The sequence below is a fragment of the Tupaia chinensis genome, unplaced genomic scaffold (assembly GCF_000334495.1).
Source record: "Tupaia chinensis unplaced genomic scaffold, TupChi_1.0 Scaffold000381_1, whole genome shotgun sequence".
NCBI classification, from domain to species: domain Eukaryota; kingdom Metazoa; phylum Chordata; class Mammalia; order Scandentia; family Tupaiidae; genus Tupaia; species Tupaia belangeri.
In genome coordinates, this window is record NW_006159883.1 from 1,560,521 (window position 1) to 1,565,781 (window position 5,261).

The 5,261-nt window shown below is 41.1% G+C and overlaps 1 pseudogene; it reads left to right on the plus strand.

Annotated features, from left to right (window-relative positions):
* Positions 1-2,197: 2,197 nt before the first annotated feature.
* LOC106735414 (peptidyl-prolyl cis-trans isomerase A pseudogene) lies at positions 2,198-2,599 on the plus strand (annotated as a pseudogene).
* The last annotated feature ends 2,662 nt before the right edge of the window (positions 2,600-5,261 follow it).

Consider the following 5,261-nt stretch of genomic DNA (forward strand, 5'->3'; position numbering starts at 1 on the left):
TAATTAATTAATTATTAATTAATTAATTAAAATATTAAAAAAAAAAAAACCAGCATTCAGGAAGAAAGAGCAAATAGAGATTGACATTTTTCAGAATCCAGTACTCAGGTTCTAGAACCAAAGTTCCGAAATCCACAATCCTGCACCACAGGATTTGAGATTCTGCATCAGTTCTGAAATAATGACACAAGGGCTGTCTTCAACTTACTCTGTTTTGCCACTTTGTTTACCAACTAGAAACTATTTATCATGTAAGTACTTTTTCAGTACTCTCTAAAAACCATGCTAGTAATTAATATGTCCTCAAGTCATAATTAATTTGTACTGGTACACTACTTCAAAATAAGAATAAATGTTTCTATGCTTAATTATATTTCTATAATTAAAGAAATTTTAAAATATCTTACTAGATTCCCTTTCAGAACTGCTCTCAGAACTGCTGTCTTCTAAAACATGTACCAAGAGATGCACACAGTGAATAAAATGTAGAAACTAATTTTTTTTTTTCAGTTTTTTTGCCATAAGGCATGTGTGCTTGCCAGACAGAGACTGAAATGGTGAGAGGGAGATTGAGAAATCACCCCTCATGGGGGATGGCCATGCTCCAATCCTTTCTCCTCCATTCTTCTCTGCACTGAGTTATAATCAGTCTTCTGTTGCCATAACTAGATCTAAATCCTACATATGATAACCCCAAAGACCTGCTGATGCTCAGACCTCATGGCTGCCTCCTAGCCACATGACCCTCCCAAGATGTCTACCTTTTGCTCTTCTGATCTCCCCAAGTGCCCTCCCTTTGCCTTCCCACTCTTCTCTGCCACCCTACTCCAACTACTAATGTCCTGGTCACCAGTCTCCACTGCCGAACCCAGCCTCCTTTCCATCTCGAGAGGCCAGGGAGGGCATCTTCCCTACTCCAAACCTCAGTTACAACTTCCATTTCCAGGGGTACCCTGGACTTCTTCTAGGGGACCCACATTCACAGAAGTGTCCCATGCTCAGTCCTGCCCATCACCTCCAGTCTCACAGCTTCCATTTTCCTTCTCATGGTCATACCCACCACTCAGACACAGGATTAACTGAAGAAATGAATGGAAAGCCATTAGCCTTAGTCTGGCGCACGTGTTCAGCTCAGACAGTCTTGCTAGGAACTTTTGCTCTTATGTGTGCACTACACTTACAAATGATTCAATCTGCAGGAGGTGATGACTGCTTAGATGTAGGGACAAGGATAGGGGAAGCAGGAGGTCAGTGCCTCTGTGAGAGGATGACTGAGAAGAGAGGGAGACATTCATTGTGTAGGGATAGGTGCTGGGAATCAAGGTGAGAAGACACGGCCTTAGTCTTCTGGGGCTAGAAATGAACAGTGCATACCTGCCTTGCCCACACACTAGGAAGCTTCCTGCACACCCATACCTGGGCTTCTGCCCTTTCACAGAGTTTCTGATTAACTGACTTGGGGTAGGGCCTGAATATCAGGCTCTCTCTCTCTCTCTTTCTTTCTCTCTCTCTCCTATTGGGTAAGAAAAAGTGAGAAAGAAAGTGAGAGAGCCAGAGAGAAAGAAAGTGAGAAAGCCAAGTGTCTATCACTTGATTGGGCTCACAGAGAACTCTGTCATAAGTTAATGTGATCCTTCTAGAAAATACCTAGTTGCTTCAACCAGATAAATTCCATTTCTCTAGGTACAGCTTTATCATCAAACCTTGAGATCACTGTTTTTACTAGACTAGGTATTTATATCACTTTATAATTGATTTAGGTCTTTCAAGTAGAAAGATTACTGTCCCTATCTTTCTCTAGGATTTTCTGAAATAAAAAAGAAAAATAAACTATAATTTACCTTGCTATGAATAAAGTTAGGTGTTCAGATGGATAGAAGTTAGATAAAAATGTAGAAGAAGTTAGATGGATAAAAATAAGAGGTTAATGCCGGGTGAGTAAAACCAGGTGAGTGGAGGCAGGTGGATAGAGTCAGACAGGTAAAACCAGAAGGTTATAGTCATCTAAATAAAGCTATTGGATTCTCTGGAAAGTCATGAAATTGTGTTAATTTTAAGATAAGAGCATTTTTTGCATGGAAAAACAAAAAACTAAGTCATAATTTTCCCAACAACCTAATAGATCATTAATACAAGGTAGATACAACTCAGAGCCTGGCTTTGCAGACAATGACACCCGAGTCTCTCACCCTCAACCATGGTTAACCCCACCGTGCTCTTCGACATTACTGTTGGCAGTGAGCTCTTGGGCTGCGTCTCCTTCGAGGTGCTTGCAGACAAAGTTCCAAAGACAGCAGAAAACTTTTGTGCTTTGAGCACTGGAGAGAAAGGATTTGGCTATAAGGGTTCCTGCTTTCACAGAATTATTCCAGGTTTTATGTGCCAGGGTGGTGACTTCACATGCCATAATGGTGCTGGCAACAAGCCCATCTATGGTGAGAAATTTGATGATGAAAACTTCATCCTGAAACATACAGGTCCTGGCATCTTGTCCATGACAAATGCTGGACCCAACACAAATGGTTCTCAGTTTTTCATCTGCACTGCCAAGACTAAGGGGTTGGATGGCAAGCATGTGGTCTTTGGAAAGGTGACATAGGGCATAAATATTGTGGAATCCATGGAGCGCTTTGGGTCCACAAATGGCAAGACCAGGAAAAAAAAATCACTGTTGCTGACTGTGGACAACTCTAATGAATTTGACTCGTTTTCTCTTAACCACAGACCATTTCTTCTGTAGCTCAGGAGAGCACTCCTCCACCCCATCTACTTTATATGTCCTGTAACGCGTGCTCTTGCTGCAGTTCTTTGGATTCAGTATTTTCCTTATTCCTCTCCAAATCGAGCTAAATTGCAAAGGTAAGTTTATGATAATGAAGTAAAAATAGGAAGTAACAACAACAACAAAAAGACTCAGGGCCTAAGGCCAGCAGCTGATGACTGGGGCCAGGTGAGAAAGCCATATGATACTAGGTCATATGGATTATATTGAGTGGATCAGGGTACATAGGTAAGGTCATGAGGTTAACTCCCACAGAGTAGAAATAGGTGTGTTAGGTCGAGTCTAGAGCCAGGTGTATAGAGACAAGTCAGTTGGGTCAGATGAGTAAGGCCAGTTTGGTAAGCAAAGCAGGTAAGCCAGGTAGGTCCAACTTAGTGGGTAAGCCCAAGTAGGTAAGGCCAAGTGTGTCAGGCTAGGGTATGGCCAGGTGAGTAAGACCAGAAGGACAATGGCGAGAGTTTAAGACTTGGTGGCTAAGACCAGCTAAATGAATCAAAGTAGTTAATATTGTATGGGTAAATCTGGGTGGGAAATGCTAGGTATGTTAAGTTGGGAGTGTGGGGTGGGGGGGAACTAGGTGAGTAAGGCCATGCAGGTATGAAAAGGAGTGTAAAGCCAGGATATTAAGACCATGTCAGTAAGGCCAGGTGGCTTAGCCATGTGCTTAGCAGCCTCTTTTGAAAAGCCTCTTGCCTAGGTTTCTTCTTCCAGTGACAAAAGGGTCTCAGTACCCCAACCCCTTATCTGCCAGGCATGGCACCAGCATGCAGGACACACCTCTGTGTCTGTCTCTCTGTCTGTCCGAACCATCCTGTGTGAGCTTATGAGATCTAGTATCCTTTGTAATCTCTCCCGCTTTCTGCCCTATGTGAATTTGTGTCTCCACTGACACCTTAGACATTGAGAGTCCAAGACCATGCAATAAATTATATTATTAAACTTAATGAAATGGTACAGAATATATTTAAATAGATACAATTATAGCCTCTTTGTAAGTTTTAATGTCAAATCATTCTTACAGGTTAATATTTAGTAAAAATTTAAAAACTTAATCATACAACCAAGAAAATGACTTGAAAAAATTATTAAGCATACCACCCAAAACATGCCATTACCAGGAGTCTGTCTTTCTTACATTTCATAGCCCTTAGGCTCTTACTTACAGAAATTTAATGGCAAGCACAAAACACAAATAGTTTTTTTTTTTAACTGTATATGTACTACTGAAATTGTATTAATTTAAAGATAAGTGCATTGGACTTTTTCCCTGTGATGTCTTTATAATCAAAATACAAACTACCTCCCAGTAAGGAAATGTCAAGCTCTGAACTATATTAACTCATAAGCCAATAACAAGTGTACTTGTTGTGTACAATCAAACTTAATTTTTCTTAGAAAAACTACATTCAACCAATTTCCTTTTGTAGTTAATGAAAATAAAAGTTGATTATTTTCTTCTATCTTATATTTGATAAATCTGTTCTATTAGTAGAAGCAATAATAGTAAAACACATGTTCCCAAAACGCATCATGCTAATAGAAAAAGTCAAACCAATGAGAACGATAAAATTGAATACAATTATTTTACTTCATTTAGCAAATCTTGTGCTCACTATGTGCCAGGTTTTATACAGGGGACTGATTTAATTTTTGTGACAGTCATAAGAGGAGTCCTTTTACCACCATAATGTTGAAAATGTGCAAGTGACCCCAATTCTCATAACCCTGCAGTGTGTTCATTACCTCAGATTAAGTGTTAACTCACAGAGACTGTGTGAAAACAGGTACAAGGTCACCATTCTGCCTCACACCACTTCTGTAACAGCTCCTCCTCCTGGCTCCCCAGTGACCCAGCCATAGCTCTGTTGCACCTTCAGCTGCACCCCTCAGCCCCCAGAGCTCAGGCTTGGTATTCTTCTACTGGGTATGTAGAGGGCATTAAGACCAAGGAGGGCACCTTCTCTGGATGTAGAAACAAAAGAAGAAGGTGTAAAGACAGTCCAGGTATACTCAAAGGGTCTTTTCTTTCTTTCTTTTTTTTTTTTGTATTTAGTTTTTCTATAGAGCCTGTGTATTTACTAGAGATAGAGAAAGTGAGAAATCACCCCCACAAGAGAGGATGGACAAGCTGTAATCCTCTTATTCATTTTTCTCTCAGTATTTTGGGCACCCACACACATGCCCAGCTTGATTTTTTTTTTTTTTGAGAGGTTTTCGCTATAGGGTGCGTGTGCTCACTAGAAAGACAGAGAGAGACATAGAGACAGAAAGCGAGAAATCACCCCCCCAGAGGGGATGGTCACGCTGCAATCCCTTCTCCTCCAGTCTCCTCTCGGGATCTTGGGCACGCACACACACGCACCCGGTGTGAGTTTTAAGCCACCGGGTCCGGGACGCGAACTGCAGTTGACTACGTGGGAGTCCAGCGACATAGCCATTATGCTAACTGCTCGTTTTCCCCAGCTTGATTTTCAAGCTG